Source organism: Schistocerca cancellata, chromosome 5, assembly GCF_023864275.1.
Source record: "Schistocerca cancellata isolate TAMUIC-IGC-003103 chromosome 5, iqSchCanc2.1, whole genome shotgun sequence".
In the NCBI taxonomy this organism is placed as follows: Eukaryota; Metazoa; Arthropoda; class Insecta; order Orthoptera; family Acrididae; genus Schistocerca; species Schistocerca cancellata.
In genome coordinates, this window is record NC_064630.1 from 142164574 (window position 1) to 142183267 (window position 18694).

An 18694-nucleotide genomic window follows, 5' to 3' on the forward strand; every position below is an offset into this window, starting at 1 on the left:
GTTAGGAAATAGTTTCACATTTCATTCATACTCTCCAGATTCTCAAGCGTGAGATCGAAAATAGTAGTACGAAATTTTTATATAAATTTGGAATAGTTATGTTCTTCCACATAATTTGTGTGATGTCCCCGTTTCTTCTTCTTCCTCGTTCCAATAAACCATCTTCTCATCTCTAATTCTGTAACTATTCCTGCCATTGTCAAAACTTGTAACTTCACTAACCCTGCCAGAATCAAAGGTTCAGTTATCCCGTGTTTATTCTCCGGTTAGACGTTATTATGTGTTCGTACAACATGTTTACCTCGCGATTTCTATGGTAAAACTTACAGCCGCTGCTAACAGGGGCTGTACAAGTGGTAGAGTAACGATCTGGCAAATAATTTTTATCAAAATTTCAGATTCTTAGATACATAGAGAAGGTAATATGTAATCTTTCTTACCTGCTATTCCTGTTAGTCGTTTATTACCACTCTGGTAATCTGAATCTATTGATTCCGCTAATAATTATAACAACGCTGACCATTCGCTCACCCTGTCAACCACATAAACAGAATTGTCATTCCTCTGTTCGGGTTTATTCGGCTCAGTTCGTATACTCCCGTCCACTTGTAGTCTGCGGGCAAGTTTTTTTTTTTTTTTTTTTTTTTTTTCCCTAGGTGTGATGGGGATTATTCCCCTGTCAGAGATGTCACGTACACTGTGCACGCATTCAAAAATCAACTTGTGACTTGTTCAGATATCAACTTAAAATGTGTTCAAAAATGTTCAAAAACCAACTGCGATGCGTGTCAAAACCATATAAAAAACCGATAGAGCAACGTGCGCTGGATGATAAGCACCTTGTAAAACAAGGTTTTTTTCCTTCGAGAGTATGAATTTGGCGCCCCCTGAAATTGCCGCTCGGATCAGATACCCCGGTATGCCCCCCCCCCCCTCCCCCTCTCTTTAGATCCAGGGGTGGTTGGTAGTGCCGTAGTTCTTAAAGAGAGGAATTCAACGGCGTTTTACTCTACCAAATACGATTCCTCTTTTCGGAGTAATTATCATATTTAGAACAAACGATTTATTTGTTTTGAACATGAAATCGATTGCAGTCTTTAGCGAAGTTCGTGATTTTGTGCCCAAATAAGGAAACACTTCACGTCAGATGTAAATACTTCACGTTAGATAAGATGGAAAGAGAGTGTTGTTTGTGATGAGTAGGGGACTCATCGTGTTGGTTCCACTTACATCAACGTATATCAAGTGATATTTTCCCTACATCCGGTAGCACTTTGGTAAGAAATTGTGCTTGTCTTTTACCCCTTAATGTTTCTTCAATGAAGTAAAGACCAATCACTTAGTCGCAAATAATGCCGTACCAAACGCACACGCTTCCCTGCATACAGTCTTCAACCTCCCTCAGCACGTCAGGAACCTCGGAAACCTGGTAATGCATATTTGTAACATTCATCTTTCCGTGGTTTGTAAAGGTAACTTCAACGGTAAGGAAGAGCCTATTGTCCTGATATCGCTTCAGAAGTGAGCGGCTGATTTTCATGCTTATTTCGCATTCCCGCTGCTTAATACGATAGTGAAGGCAGCTGCTTGCGCGCACAGTGCAAACAATCCTGGGTTGACTTCTACAGACGCGTTTATAACAAGAAATGGCTGTAGATTACATAATCTTCGTGGTTCCACACATGAGTACGTGGATGATATACACCTCTTTGGTTACCAGAGAAAATAACATCACTGTCGTCTTGACGTCTCCCCTGTGAATCAGAGTTGTTATTCACTACACTTCTAAATTTAAAGGTGCGCGTATTGCAAGACAGCGGCATTTAAAGGGACAGACAATGTGATTTAAAGGGACAGTAGTTATCCAGGATTCATACTGGGACAAAATGGGTTATAGCCGCTTTTATAACGTCACTTCAGATCACAGTTTCAGAATCATTCAGCGTACCCACAAACTTGCTAAGGACTTCTGGTGACATGTTAAAAAACTGCATGACGTCATAAATAAATGCTGCTGCCATCTCCTCCTCCGCCTCCGCTCCGTCCCAAACCTTCCCATGCACCTGCTATGGACTTGCGGTGACAGGCTACCAGGCTACACCTGACATGACGGTGGGGGGGAGGGGGAAGTATCACGTCTCAGCTGAAGAATTTGCGTGAATCACATTGAAGGTCCCCCATGCCTTCACAAAACACCTGAAGCACAGCTTGTTCTAGGCACAAATGAACTCTAGAGGCCGTATCAGGTTACACAGACAAGGACTTCCAGGGACACCGACCACGCAGTTGTATGTGGTACAGTCATGGTCTCCACCAATGTGCGTAATGTATTGCCTTGAACGAGTTCAGTCCATTGATATGGACTTCGGGGAATCAGTCACATTGTCTCCTGGCAGGAAAATGGTGGTCACTCTCTGTTCAATGGTATTCATGCTCCCTCTCCCTATCCTACCCTGCTTTTATCAACAGATCATTTGTGTGGATGATATCATTCTAGTGCTGGACACATTAGACAGCGGCTCAGGTTATAAACAATTATTTTCTCTCTCTAGGGAAAGGGTCAGGAAATAATAACAATGTTGTAACAAATTAACTTGTTATCTCGTAACCGTTTTCACAGCACAATTTGCTAACAATATTTTTTACGCAGCTATTTTTACAAATTTTCTTCAGTGTCTATGCCCTTTACATGCCTATTTACATTTTAGTCGTTCCTTTCTCATCTTTTGTCTATTTAAAATTTTTGAGAAACGGGGCTAGCAGCAGCATGTGAACGGAAAACAACGCACACACATACACATACACACAAATATGCACAACAGTTACTTGTACACAAAGTGTGCAGTCACTTTCACATACTCACACAAATACCTATTACAAGTGGTTCATCCAACTATTTTGCACACAAATTCATTATTTACAATTAAACTGACTATCTGCAAAGTCAGTCACTAAATGAATAGTGATTATGGGAGAGCCCCAATCCCAACAGATGAACTATTTATCATGATCCAAGTGCCCAACTCTCAGCTGCAATGCAATGTGTATCTCATGGCCACACTATACAAAGGTTGCTTGGTGCACGATACACAGAGAAATGTCAATAGCCTACGGCAAGCACCTCTTGTAATCTTCTGTCACGAGAGCCTTTGACGCTACACGATGCGCACACTTCGCTTGCCTTTGTATGAAACATGCAATAGTGCTGTATGTGTACATCTTTAAACTGAGCCCCACTATCTTCACAATCTGAGACCCATTCTTCTCGTCTTTCATCAGGCCAATAAATTTCTTGTATTGAAGTGTTATTCTGTAATGATTATCCGCCACATACCCATAAGTGTTCAGTGTTTTGGGGTTAGTTCCTAATGGATCACAGCCTTCCACCCAGTAGTAGTAGTGGTAGTACTCGGAAAAAGTAATTTGAGATCAGTGAAGTTTGGCTTCGAAAACTCATAATGAAAGCAGTACATTTGGATTTTGGAGAGGTTCAGTATACACATATCGATATATAACAGGCAGTCAAATTAAAATCGAAATCCTCCCACAACGGTGCTATGTAATAGTCCCATCAAAAGCAATCACCATAGGCGTTACGACTATTACCCCAGTGGGAGACGAGACGATCAATTCCTATCTCGAAGAACGCAGTCGGATCCATAACTGCGCGTCCTCAGGTCGACTGTTTTTCTTCGGCTCGCCAAAGATTTGAAAATCATATGATGAAAGGTCCTGGCTGTATAGAGGATGTTGCAGTGTTTTCGATCCACATCGCTGAAGCATAGCGTTTGTCCGATTGGAAGTGTGGGGGTGGCAGTCTTCGTGCAACAACGATCTTCCGAAAAATATTGCTGCAATCTTCAGAATCTAGATGACAGAGACGGATATTGCTTCTCATGTCCCTTCGCTATATACCCTGACTGTGAATGTTTCCTAGCTCCTGTGGTCCCAATGTATTTCACACCAGTACTCGGGAGCGTATATGATTCTACGTTCGTATGACAGTAGTCGCAAAAATTGGAAACATGTCGGGGAATCCTATAAGATGACAACTTCCTGATCTGATAAAACTTGCGTAGGGTGTTGATGGGATTTGTTACAAAGACGTCGTAGGGGAATAATTCCTTATACGAGCAGACAGTTGACTGACATGTTTGTGGACTGCCGTTGGATAGAAAAGCGACCACTTGAAGACCATTTACATCTAACAGAGAAACTCTGCAGTGCAACCCACACACAGTGCATGCTACTTGAAGCACCAACTTCCATGGCACATACCCATCTTTTTCCGTAATTTGAGCGGGTATGATAACTTTTTTGTTGAGACCTTGGATGATATCGGCTTGGAAAAAAGTAATATCTGTGTAATATCTGACGCTGTTGAAAAGTACATTTCATTTTCCAAGAGAATCACGCCAAGAATAATCCTCCGATTCCTGTACTCGCTACGTTTCATGCAATCGCCTCTTCAGAAACATGCTGAGACAATGCATCAGGAGAAAATGCATATCACAAGAGCAGTATATCATGCTAATGCAAAGTTTCATCTTGCGATGGAACGGTCTTTCCCTACGAATACACGGATTCGGAAGAGAGACTCCTCGGAACCACATTGCCTGACATAAACGCATCCTCCAGCAAACTGAGAGGCACTGCCACAACGGATGCAGAGTATGAACATGCCCTGAATATTTGGCAGGATTTCAATATATCTGATTTAGGGGGTATGCAAGATGATTCATAACACTAATTACATCTTCTCACGAACATCTTTGAGAAGTTGCAGACTGTATGGCTGCCACATATTTTCTGGTTCAAAATGGCTCTGAGCACTATGGGACTTAACATCTGAGGTCATCAGTCCCCTAGAACTTAGAACTACTTAAACCTAACTAACCTAAGGAAAACACACATATCCATGCCCGGCTACACCGGCCGATTTATTAAATATTTTGATCCTGTCCCATACGGCATAACGCATTTAAAGTAGATGTCAATCAGTTTATCATCTGTTCGTACAATACAACAACACTTCGTCAGGCAATTACAGAGTCACAACCATGAGGTCTCTGAGGCTGGCTGCACTCTGAAACAAAGAACAGTCGATACGAACTGCTTTGAATGTTGTTCATTTCTAACAATCGCTTCTTGGGGTTCAGTAGCCAACTCACCGCGCCCGGACAATTGCTAGTCTGTTGGAGGCTCATAACATACTAATTTATGTAGGTTGCCAATCAATAACAAGATCGGATGGTATTCGGCCCCAGAGGCCACCTCAATGTCAGTGTTGGCTCTTACGCAAAATAGTTTGACGGCCAACGCCCTAGAGGTTGTTTACACAAAAGCAAAGAATGTAACTTACATCACCAGATGGCCTCTACTCCTCCTCACTCATTCTGGGGGGGTATTCGCTTAGGTGTACCTGTACATTCATTTTCAAAGCACCCCCGCAAAAGCTTCGTTCAATGAAGAGCAATATGTCAACATCGATCAGCAGTTCGGTGTCGACACTCGCCTTCCTTAGTATCGTGTCCCACTAAAGCCCTGGTACGGTGTAATGGAAGGCAGCATCCAGAAACCATGGCCGGTCAGAGTGGCCGAGCGGTTCTAGGCGCTTCTCTGGAACCGCACGACCGCTACGGTCGCAGGTTCGAATCCTGCCTCGGGCATGGATGTGTGTGATGTCCTTAGGTTAGGTTTAAGTAGTTCTAAGTCTAGGGAACTGATGACCTGAGATGTTGAGTCCCATAGTGTTCAGAGCCATTTGAACTATTTGAGCCATTTAATAAATGTCCATTTTCTTCTACTGATCGTGTTTCATTACAACGACCTTAATATTTAATTTAATGTTCCTTTCTTAAATAAGTATCGCATTTTGAGATGACCATCTCCGTAATGTGCATTCACGATTCACGTTACTTCCGTTTGAAATTTATATTATAGCAGGTGGTCGGTACGAAACACACAAGGCATGAGTAGTCAGCAACGGAAGATAAACAGTAGAACACTCCTTTTCTCACATCCTCCAACCCCGCAGTGGCCGCCCTACTTCCCCTCTGCCCATGAGGTAAGCCTCCAACTTCACTTAGCTCATTGCCGAATCCCACAACTTCAATTAAAATTAAGTACATCTTAAAATACTGACACTTTAAGTGTTTTTACTTGTTACTGACTGCGAGCAGCTAAACTACACTCTTAAGAACCTCTTCACGTTAGCTGACGTTTTTTGGTTTGGTTGTTAGTCACTAGATGCGCTGTGTTATACAATATGTCCAAGAACAGCAGGCCGTACGAATACTCGATTGACTGCAGTTCGACGGCCACTGCTCTAGTGGAAGGTTCGCAGTAGTCTCTACTGGCTGATGAGTTCCGATGGATATGCAAAGGGGAAATCGACAGACTGAAGAAAAGGATCGCGTAAGTAGCTGAGGATTCTAGTGAGGGATATGTCCTGGACGCAGACCTGGGATATCCCACCCATTTGCATGACGCACACAGCGACCTGCCGCTGTGTCTCTAATGTCTAGTCCCATGCAAACATTCCATCTTCAGGCTGATGATAACCTTGAAGCGTAAGCAGAGATACATTCTGCGATACAGAAACCTTCGGCAATGTCTCAGGTTGGGGATGAAACTCTTCAGAATTGCCCGCAGCATCTCCTTCGACCAGTCATGTGGTTCAAATAGTACTTTAAATAAACATCGAAATGATTTCAAATAAAATTTTTATAAATCAATGAACAATTCAGTTTTCGGGAAAACAAGGCAAAATGTAGTGGAACACGGTGCAGTTCATTTAGCAGGGAAAGAGGCATTCTACTTTTCGAAGGCCAAAATGGACAGAAGGCACTACAGTTATGCTACTGGCAGTATCAAGACAGCGTCTACTTCACCTGACAGAGGTGGTTGGCTCAGTAGTACGTGTACCTATTTTTGGGAATTTAAATATGACCTTGGAATTCTTTATTTCTGCAATAGAGGGGAAAGTGCGCCGATTGGATGCACTGTTCACTCAAATGAGCAGTTAACCTTTACGTATTGTAATACCTTAGCACCTAGGGGTTCTGAGGACGGGTAATGAAGAATAGCTGGAACATGTTCGAACGTCCCTCTTTATAATGCAACACATTTTTGTAGTTCCCTAGTCCCTCACCTTCATTTGTATGCCGTAAGCCGGCCTCATTCTTCTTTTCTTTTTCTCTTGCTGCTTTCTCTTCGTACAAATTCTGGTAGCTGTCAAGTATAAGTGTGATTTTTTAATTCAGGTTTTTTTCCAGTGAGCTATACAGAAAATAAAAGTAAAAAATCCATATTTAATGTGGACGTTAAGTTAATGATTACGAATCATTACGAAACAATAGCTGTTGGGTTCCAGGTGATACGGAAATTCATCAAATAACGAAAAATTATCATTAAATGTTTGTTATATTCTGAAAATCAGTAGCAGTTGACTGCACGTCCTTCGCCAGGTAACTGCCTCCGAGGTACAACTTGTGTAAACTCGACTGCGATATTTCGCACGTACAAAATAAAATTACTTTAAATAGCGGCAGTCCTCTAAAGCACTGAGTTGAAGCGCAGTTTCCCAGGGGGTTGTATTTTGAAAGCGGAAACATAAATTGTAGAGCAACTTCCTACTCAGAATTCTTCCGCAGAGGCGTTCATTACTCGCTCCATTTTCGATGTAATAATTAATCTCGCTGGCTTTGTTCTTCAAATCTGTCCCGAGCAAAGTTCCGCAAAATGGGCAGTGAGGGCAAGTTGTTCCACACGCGGTCAGGGCTCTCTCTCTCTCTCTCTCTCTCTCTCTCTGAATACTGAAACACGCGCACGTGGCCGTGTGGCTGCGAGCGAAGCACACGCTTTGATTAAAGGTCTGACCCCCGCTCACCTTGTTTCTGACGGCACCCAGACGACTCCTTCTGCATAAATGTAGGCAATTTTCAGTACACTCCTAAATATCCACAACGAATTTACAGTTTATTCGACGATTTCATAATGTTACGTTTTCACCCACGTTGAATATTAATAAATGATATAACCGCTATCATGAAGATAGAAATTATGACTAACTATGCCAGTGATCTGCGTAACAATTCGTGCGATACGCAGACCATCATTGTTTTATTCATGGTGTAAGCGATAAAATTACGAGACATTTTTCGTGTTTTTCGTAGAAGAAAATATACTTTAAAAGAAGTACTCTACACATAGCAGCAGAACACTTCATGTGCCAATTCTCACCTTGCCGCCGTCAACAAAGCTTCACCGTTTCCGTTCATCATTGTGGCCCATAACAACCCTTGAATAAAAGGGTGAGGTAAATAATTATCCCACTTCATTTAACTTTGTATCATATGTTGGTACTACTGGCTTCTCGGGCTGGAGTCCTTGTTTACCTATCCACTCAGTATTGCTGTTCACATTGAGGAGGTTATACTCCCTAAGGCTCTTTTCTACCCAAGGTAAGTGACACTTTGCTTTGTGATAGACTGTTAGATTAGGAACCAAGGATGATGTAATTAGAGAATTTCAGCGCCAAGAGGCCGAAAACGAATATTATAGTAATCTAGACGAAAATGTAAGCGAACTTGAAGATGGTCATATCACAGAGGAAACGAATTTGATGTAACGCCTTCCGAGGTTGATTCATCAGATGAAGCTGATCAGCGAGTAAGGAAAATTTTGTGTGGGATAAATAGGTTTTATTGGAACACACAACCCATTCTACAAAAAAATCGTCAAGAGTGCCAGCAAAGAATGCATTGGTACGAATAGCTGATGCAAGAAACGAAACGCCTACCCTGAAGTTATTTGAACTGTTGTTTACTAATGACGCGATTTCACTAACAGTTATCTACACAAACCAAAAAAATCACTAAGCGCAAGGGCAAAATGTACATCACCCCGACGGTGTGTTGGAGATACCAACCAACCAGTGATACAGTGATAAAAGCATTATTTGCATATATTTTTGTGAGTGGGGTTCTAAAAAATGGTTTGCTTATTGTGAAGTACCAGACAAACTAACAGGAAAAAACTTTACAATGGTTGATACTTTAAACAGAAACAAACCAGAAATCCCAGAATCCCTGCTTCAATCACCGAGATTAGACTAGTTTCTTCGTCTGCATTGATTTACAGGAAACAAAAAATGTTAGAGTAGAAAAACACGTTGTTCTATCGTCGACGATGCATGAGACAGGTCAAGTAGTTGAGGAGTCATCGAAAATAGTACTTTTCTACAGTGATAACAAAGGGGGTCGACAGTCAATGTTTTTGTTTTACCATGTCAGAGTAAGACTATGGCGCGGAAAACCTGGCGCTAGCCTATGCGATACGCTTCGCATAGCGATGGAACAGATTTTGACACATTTTTGGAGCGATATTCCAGAAACGTCTCACAAAAAGGTTGACAGTGCTCTTTGTGCAATCAAAAAGAAGATCGAAAAAATTTCTTTGAATTCTGTATCTGTTGTACAGAGACCATGGGAAAAACATTTGCCGGAGCTGCCATAACAGTTTGGTTTGAATCTACTATACGTTCAAAATTTCATATCAATTTTGAATTACGTTATAAAATCTTTACTTCTTTTTAAAAGATCAAATTTTTTAGTAGTTGTTGTTAGCTTCATATTTTTTACTAATTCACATATTATTTGTCATGCTGTGCTAAGTAATACTTGTTTAATGATTCTTCTAATGTTTTATGATACGTTCTATTGTGTTTCATAATGTTATAATAAAAAGGTTAATTGAAGACTAAAGATAAGAACAGTCTCATATTTTCATAGATCACAACAATGATGTAGCAAAATACGTTGAGATTATAATTATTATTGATTTCGTTATATTCTAAAACATTTAGAATACTTTGTAATATTTATTACATATTGCTTGGTTATTACTTTATTTTAACGGAGATAATTTTGGAAAAATGCGGGGTAAATTTATGCTCCAACCTTGTTATTTAGATCTAAGAGTCGGCACCTTGTTATCCTAGGGTTAAGTTATCCAGCAGTCACCGGTTCGTACAACATGCCCTGCATCAACAATCAGTTTCCACTGCATTCTGTATGCTGTTGTTTCCTCCCAATTGACTACAGTCAAAGCTTCCACATTTGTCTTCTCTGTTTCCTGGTGTGCCTAGTACCTAGGAGTCTTTCTCTTGTAATGTGGGCAATGAAAGCTGGCTTAGGAAGTCGGATCTCTGGCATACAGATTACGTGGTGTACCCCTTCGAGTCGTCTGTTCTTTTGATACTGTAAAACAGTGTGCTTGTTTATGATCTCATCAATTTCATATTCTTTCTTGGTCTCCACGCATCTCCATCTCTCACTGGGTCGCAGATTATTCTCATCGCCCTTCTTTCAAATGTTAGGAGATTTTGCATTTCCGTTTTAGTTAGCTTCCAAATTTTTGAGCCATACAGGACAATGGGGTCTATGCGGCATTGTAGATCTTTATTTTCGCAGAATGTGAAATGGTTTTAGAGTTGAACGCAAAATATCGTTTTGCTTCAGGTATTTTTAATAGATGGTATTTCAGACTCTGTCATGTGAGATCGAACTGTTACTATGCAGCCATTATTTGATGTTTCACAACTGCCTCATAATCGATTTTTAGTTCCTCATACTCGTATAGGCCATGACTCCTTATGTGCAGACGTTGCCATTCTTTTCTTTTGATTTCGTCGCCTTTTCCAGTGCTGTGTTGAGAATTTCTTCGACATCATTGATATCAAAATTTTGTTGTTGTAAGTTATTTCTGTGGAAAATATAATTTTGTTCAAGACGAAATTATATATATATTATACAGCCATATATATTCTCTTCTTGAACAAAATTTTATTTTAAAACATTTCCTATGTGTGTTTCACTAAATTATTATGTATATAAGTTTATCATTTTAAGCGAAGTGCTACCAGTATTTTACCACTAAACAGGAAAGCTCTGGGTTTTCAACTCATCTTTATTGAACCCTTTCAGAAAATAAAGTTGGAAATATGCGCGGCCCATAAGATATTGTGACTTTTGACAGTGCAGCCTGTGGATAGAGTCCACACAGAACACACTGACAGATGCGCAGTGACTAATTTCGTCCAGAGCACCGGGCGAGTTCATTCGTTTATTTCGAAGGGGAGTTCAATCTTGTTTGTCCACTGTTAGCTGATCAGCGACGCGCTGCGATTAGAGAATCGAGGAGCACACCCTACAGTATTTCTCAAACCATTTTACAGAAACTATTCTGTAAATAAATTCATTTTTGTGTCACTCATAGCTTTATATGTCAGCTTCACACAACATACCCATCATGTCGTTAAATCGAGTAATGCTTATTGTGATATTTGCCTTTAAATAAGACGCAGTACGAAATTCGAAGAAGTTTGAAATGAAAGAGAGCGGTCGCTATGATTTTGAGTTTGGTGCATATTACATAATATTTTGCTGCATATGAAATTTATCTAATATATTGAAGTTTTCTTTAGACTTAGGTGGAGCTCTCTATATGCCACCAATCTGGAGAAATTGATATGATGCAGCACACTCAGATGCGATTGCATGTTCCAGCGATTATGCCAGAATGAAATATTCCCAATATTTCTCATATTTCATAAACAGTTTGAGATATCGAAATGAAAGTTTGGAAAATGGTAGCACACAAAGAGGAAGGTATTTTACCATATAGCTATTATGCAAGACTTCATTATCTACCATGTTATTCCACCAACTACAGGCTTTCTAAATGAAAGAATGTAATTTTTAAGAGCCATCAATAGCGTGTGAAACGAAAAATACTATGGATTTTGGAACAACATCAATGAAGACATTACACAGTTATTTTTGTACCGAAGATGTGCTTTTTCATTGGCTATTGATCTTACTTTTCCTCAGTTTCTCACTTAATAAACAAATTAGACCACTGTTTCAGAATTCTCTCTCAATTGTGTCTATACATGTTAGTGAGGGCACATTGTGTGAACTCCATTATGTTTCGGCATAAAAAGCAAATTTTAAAATGATAACAATAAAAATGTAGATTTTACTCAAAATTCTCCCCATAGCGTTTCTCCGAAAGTTACGAATTGTTACCAAGTCAGGGGAAAACAAAAATCTGCTTTTGTTGCATTGTCAGTGTAATTATTTTTAGATACTATTCAAATCAGAGGTGACAGTGAAACGTCCCCTTAGAAAAATCAATGAATTATGGTGCTGATAAACCTCTTACGTTACTTGATTTTCAAACAGCTGAGCAGACCTGAACGTACTCAGACATTTCTCTCTTTACTTATTCTGATCAACATTAAACTGACACACAATATTTTTAGCGCAACGTAATCTGACTTTCAACAATCCCTATAAAAGAATGGTCCTGACTAACAATAACCTATAACTTTCATGAATCACTTACCTCACAAAAATCTTCGTTACTCGAACTACTGTAATACAGCGAGCGCCAATACTACCAGCTAAATAAAAGATTCTAACTACTGAAGGCACTAACTACTGATAGCAAAGTTAACAAATGAAAGATTTTGATAGAGAACAAACATATGTATTTACCTTAATAATGTTCAAAAGTCATCATTCACACACACACATATATATATATATATATATATATATATATATATATATATATATATATATATATATATATGTATATATATATATATATATCAGTTCATGATATCCAATATTACAAATTTACTCTTTCTGATAGACACAAGTCCAGATCGTCCGCTCTCAAAATTCTGCCATCTCTCTCACCACATCCACCACTGCTGGCGGCTCAACTCCAACTGCGCAACGCTACGCGCTGTTCACATCCAACTGCCCAACACTACGATAGCAAATATTCCAACAATGCAAACCAGCCACAGACTTCACATAGCACAGTCAGTGATTTTCATATAGAGCGCTACGTGGCGTTACAAACATAAAAACTTAAACAGCCTACTTACAACAGTAGATTGTTTTGAATGGTGACCATGCAAGTGTGGGCGTGGTGGGCCCATTAAATATTTACAAAAAAATGAGAGTAGACTTCAATTTAGAGTGACACTTCACCCCAGCACTCCTCATTATCCCTATAGCACAGGCCCCAACCCCCACCACTTCTGCTACTCTCCCCACACGTGCCCGGCCAATTGCACATCTATAGCCACGTTATTCTCTGCACATTCTTCTGAACGATTGCGACCTGTAGCATATGACATCTTGCAAAAAACATAAATGTAATTGTTACTGAAAACTGTCGTTTTATCCGTGACCTAATACAAATGCAGCTTGTAACACTATCACATACATCACATGTTTCTGGTACATTACAAAATATTTGTTTCTCTTATCCTTTTGTTGGCGAAGAACGCAAACAGCCTCAAATAATTTGTGACCAACACTGCGGATTCATGAGATCTAAAATGGATAAAATAACATTTATTTTTTAACTGAAACTTGTAACGTGATTTTGTGAAACTGTACCTTATATTGATTATTTCAAATTGTTTATGATTTTTTACAATTTTTTGTAATCTGTAATGTGAATGTACTCTTCCATGCTTAAGGCCTTGTAAGCAATGTAAGAAATGTAACATTACAGAAGAATAACTGGGGTAGGAGAGGAGGAAGGGGAAGTTACATTGCATTATGTATGCGCAACAGCGCCAAAGTCAGAGTTATAGAACTTTGTTCGACTTCTGATTATTATTTTGTGTGTAAATATAGAGTGTGGTTCAGAAACAATGGGTAACAAAATAGCACACCTTAATATGAGGAAGTGGATTTCTGTTAGTAGTCTCATACTGTTTCTGATATGTTTAATACCCATATGCTTCACTCTAATTACATAAATGAAAGTTTAAGAGGGACCATTATTATTACACCAGGTCTCTGTATTTATCGGTTAATATCATTGAGAAAAGGATCGATAAACGTTAATTAGTGTCCTAATACGACTGGCGAGCGCTTTTAACATACTACAAATCCCATAAACAGTGTTTCTCATGACTAAAGCCAGAATGAACTCGCGCTCTTCTGTAGCGTTATAACGCTACAACTTCAGAACAAATTTTTTAAGACCCTGAATGTGAAATCGACTTGCTCTTTTCTTCGTCATTGTTAGAAGTTTTCCGTTTTACTTCTCCAAAAGACAAGGCAACACGTACGCATTCCTAAACATTTTTTTTATTTTTGGGAAGAGATAAGTACATACATAAAATTACACAAATTTACCAACAACAGTACTAAGAATAGTAATAATTCACATCGAAAGATAATTTCGACTTAAAAGAACGGAAGCTATATTATAAACGTTGTACAAGCTTTATTGCGGTTCGACATATGTTTATACGGCAATCTGAGTTTCATGAAGCTACTCCGACGTAAATTCAAGTTAACATTAGCACTTTTGGAATGATCAAATCAGTATTATAAGAATAGAAAGTTCACAAATCAGTGCGGCTGGCCATCCAGCTACTACAAAATCAACTATGAGTAAGACTCTAGTTGTATAAATGGCAACTCCGGGTACTTTGAAGTGTAACACTACCAAAAAGAGTGTTGGTGTCTGTTCCGTGCTCATTTAGGTCATTGATGAATATTCAGTTGTGGCCCAAGCAGCAGTGTCACACGACTTTTGCAAGTCAGGTGCTCTCCTGGTGGTATTGAGACACACAAAATCATCAAGATTACGGAGCAGGTAGTGTACTCCACCTGCCTCCACAAGTCATTTGAAGGTGGTCACTTCACGTTGTTCCCTGTTTTACTGTAAACAGTAATCGGCACAGCCTCATAGTTAAGAATATCGCTGATACACGTATGTCGTCCACCGCAAAGCACCTCTGCTTAATCCCATACTCCGGCACATTGTTGCATTGTCTTTTCTCACGAGAAGTGCCATTCTGCTAGGCTACTGCTCAAATTGCTGCCTATTCTACTTTACAATAGGTATGTCAGTCATCGCTGAAATAATCGGTTTTCGGTTCCATCGCCTTCTTTCAACACAGTTTGACCGGCGACTGTGAAAGCCGCCAAAACAACCGGTTTCCGAACTAACCAATTTTCGGTATTTTATTCCTATTATTTCCTGTAGTAAACTTAGAAACAGTGATCGAAACACTTTGACTCAGTTTCAAGACACAAAGAATAAAAAATTTTAATTACATAGGCAAGTAAAAAGACCTTGTCCATCCACCGTTCGCTGCTTTTCTCGATAAGTGATAAGTGGTAGACTACTACAAAAAATCACCAGCGTTCTCCTATTGATTCGAATTTTTTGGAACCATGTTTGAAAATAGTGTTGCAATCGGTGATCGTACCCGTATCTGAACAGTCAGTGCTGAAGGGTGAAAAGTTGGGCTCAAGAAATTATTCTTCGTATTAATTCGTACGTTTGCAGGGATTGAAGGCATGTTGTGTAGACAAAGACAGCAGACCACGCGCTTTCAACTTTCAACTATGAATGTACTGTTAAGCTTAAAGTTTCCTCCTCACTTGATGTGACAGGTTTGTTGCGGCTTCTCCCATTTTTAATCTTTTAAAGCAAATAGACCATTGTACTGCATTGATACCGCACTTCGTAAAATGCTTCCTGACAAAGAATGGTGCCGTTCTGTAATACAACTCATGTCCGACTAAGACAGTAAGAAACAGCCATATAGACCAGACAGGGCAGGTCTCGCACACTGCATGTCCACGCATACTACCTAATAGGCCACACCACATAGTAACAGATACATTATTGCCTCAGCAACTCTGTAGCAACTCTTACGCAACGTGTTTCTTGCTCGTTTCTATCGATATTGTTATTAAAATAACACTGATCACTTTTCCCATTTTTTACAATGACGCTATATTTCAAACTAAGACGGACGGCTCCTGGGAACGGAGTGGTCATCCCGACGCGGAGAGTTAAAAAAGAAATTAGCAGACATGTCACACGACGGCGATAATGTTTCAAGCGTCAACACTGACGGACGTTATTAACCCACTAGGCAATTCGTTATTTTGCCAGATTTGCTAAAATTAGTAGCACAGTCGTTCGATGGCCCAAAGAACACTTTAAATGAGCTCCTCGACAAATGCGATCGCGCATTTGAACTTGTTGATCCAGAATAGCATGGTACCCTTTTGAAATTTGTTAAACTACACTACTGGAAATTGAAATAAGAACACCGTGAAATCATTGTCCCAGGAAGGGGAAACTTTATTGACACATTCCTGGGGTCAGATACATCACATGATCACACTGACATAACCACAGGCACATAGACACAATGATGATGATGATGATGATGATGTTTGGTTTGTGGGGCGCTCAACAGCGTGGTCATCAGCGCCCGTACAATTACCCAATCTTTGCTCAGTCCAATTGCGCCACTTTCCTGGATGAGGATGAAATGATGAGGACAACACAAACACCCAGTCATCTCGAGGCAGGTGAAAATCCCTAACCCCGCCGGGAATCGAACCCGGGACCCCGTGCTCGGGAAGCGAGAACGCTACCGCGAGACCACGAGCGGCGGACACATAGACACAGGCAACAGAGCATGCACAATGTCGGCACTAGTACACAGTATCCACCTTTCGCAGCAATGCAGGCTGCTATTCTCCCATGGAGACGATCGTAGAGATGCTGGATGTAGTCCTGTGGAACGGCTTGCCATGCCATTTCCACCTGGCGCCTCAGTTGGACCAGCGTTCGTGCTGGACGTGCAGACCGCGTGAGACGACGCTTCATCCAGTCCCAAACATGCTCAATGGGGGACAGATCCGGAGATCTTGCTGGCCAGGGTAGTTGACTTACACCTTCTAGAGCACGTTGGGTGGCACGGGATACATGCGGACGTGCATTGTCCCGTTGGAACAGCAAGTTCCCTTGCCGCTCTAGGAATGGTAGAACGATGGGTTCGATGACGGTTTGGATGTACCGTGCACTATTCAGTGTCCCCTCGACGATCACCAGTGGTGTACGGCTAGTGTAGGAGATCGCTCCCCACACCATGATGCCGGGTGTTGGCCCTGTGTGCCTCGGTCGTATGCAGTCCTGATTGTGGCGCTCACCTGCACGGCGCCAAACACGCATACGACCATCATTGGCACCAAGGCAGAAGCGACTCTCATCGCTGAAGACGACACGTCTCCATTCGTCCATCCATTCACGCCTGTCGCGACACCACTGGAGGCGGGCTGCACGATGTTGGGGCGTGAGCGGAAGACGGCCTAACGGTGTGCGGGACCGTAGCCCAGCTTCATGGAGACGGTTGCGAATGGTCCTCGCCGATACCCCAGGAGCAACAGTGTCCCTAATTTGCTGGGAAGTGGCGGTGCGGTCCCCTACGGCACTGCGTAGGATCCTACGGTCTTGGCGTGCATCCGTGCGTCGCTGCGGTCCGGTCCCAGGTCGACGGGCACGTGCACCTTCCGCCGACCACTGGCGACAACATCGATGTACTGTGGAGACCTCACGCCCCACGTGTTGAGCAATTCGGCGGTACGTCCACCCGGCCTCCCGCATGCCCACTATACGCCCTCGCTCAAAGTCCGTCAACTGCACATACGGTTCACGTCCACGCTGTCGCGGCATGCTACCAGTGTTAAAGACTGCGATGGAGCTCCGTATGCCACGGCAAACTGGCTGACACTGACGGCGGCGGTGCACAAATGCTGCGCAGCTAGCGCCATTCGACGGCCAACACCGCGGTTCCTGGTGTGTCCGCTGTGCCGTGCGTGTGATCATTGCTTGTACAGCCCTCTCGCAGTGTCCGGAGCAAGTATGGTGTGTCTATGTGCCTGTGGTTCTGTCAGTGTGATCATGTGATGTATCTGACCCCAGGAATGTGTCAATAATGTTTCCCCTTCCTGGGACAATGAATTCACGGTGTTCTTATTTCAATTTCCAGGAGTGTAGAAGTGGACTGTCAGGGAGGCGCTAACAATCGCCTGAGGTTTCTCATGTATAGTGGAGCGCAGACTAGCCTAGTTCGGAGATGTCGTCAGAGAAACGGTGGAAAGTTTAATACAGTCATACGCTTTATGATCCAGGAAATCACAAATACGGTTACGAGGACTGAGGCCACCGTAAGCCCCCGATTACGAATGGGAAGCGGCATGCAAGTCAGGCATTGCTTCCACATAAGGAAGACGTGGATCTTCTGTTTGACGGGTTGGTGACCTAATACTTTTTGGAGGAAAATAGAATCATGATCAGCTATGCAAACGTAAGCCTGTGGATCCGTATGAAACGGATCGGAATGAAGGCGGAGCAGGAGTCTGTGCCCTGCACAGTGCAGTCAGGTACTTGCTAGTACGATTGCGCCAGTACAGAAAGAAAAGGCCCTTTCAGAAAAAGCTGAGATGCGGAGCGAAAAGCGCATCAATAGACGAAGACGGAGTCTCAGGGTGTTCACTGCACAGTAAATTCAAAAGAAAAAGAAGGTTCTTTCGGTGGTCGCTTAAGCGCAAAGCGAGAAACACATAGAAAGGCGAGAGTGAATATGGACAGAAAATCATTAACTATCTAAACACTACAGAAACAGGCGAAAAAGGGCAGAATCCAATTTCTAGCCATGTTTCAGCACTAACAGTAGGACCCCGAGAAGAACAGGTGTGCCGAATGAAAATAGAGGCGAATGGAATGAGAGAAGCTATCATTGTGGTTCCTGAAGAGGGGCAGCAGCCTTTTCAGTAGTTGC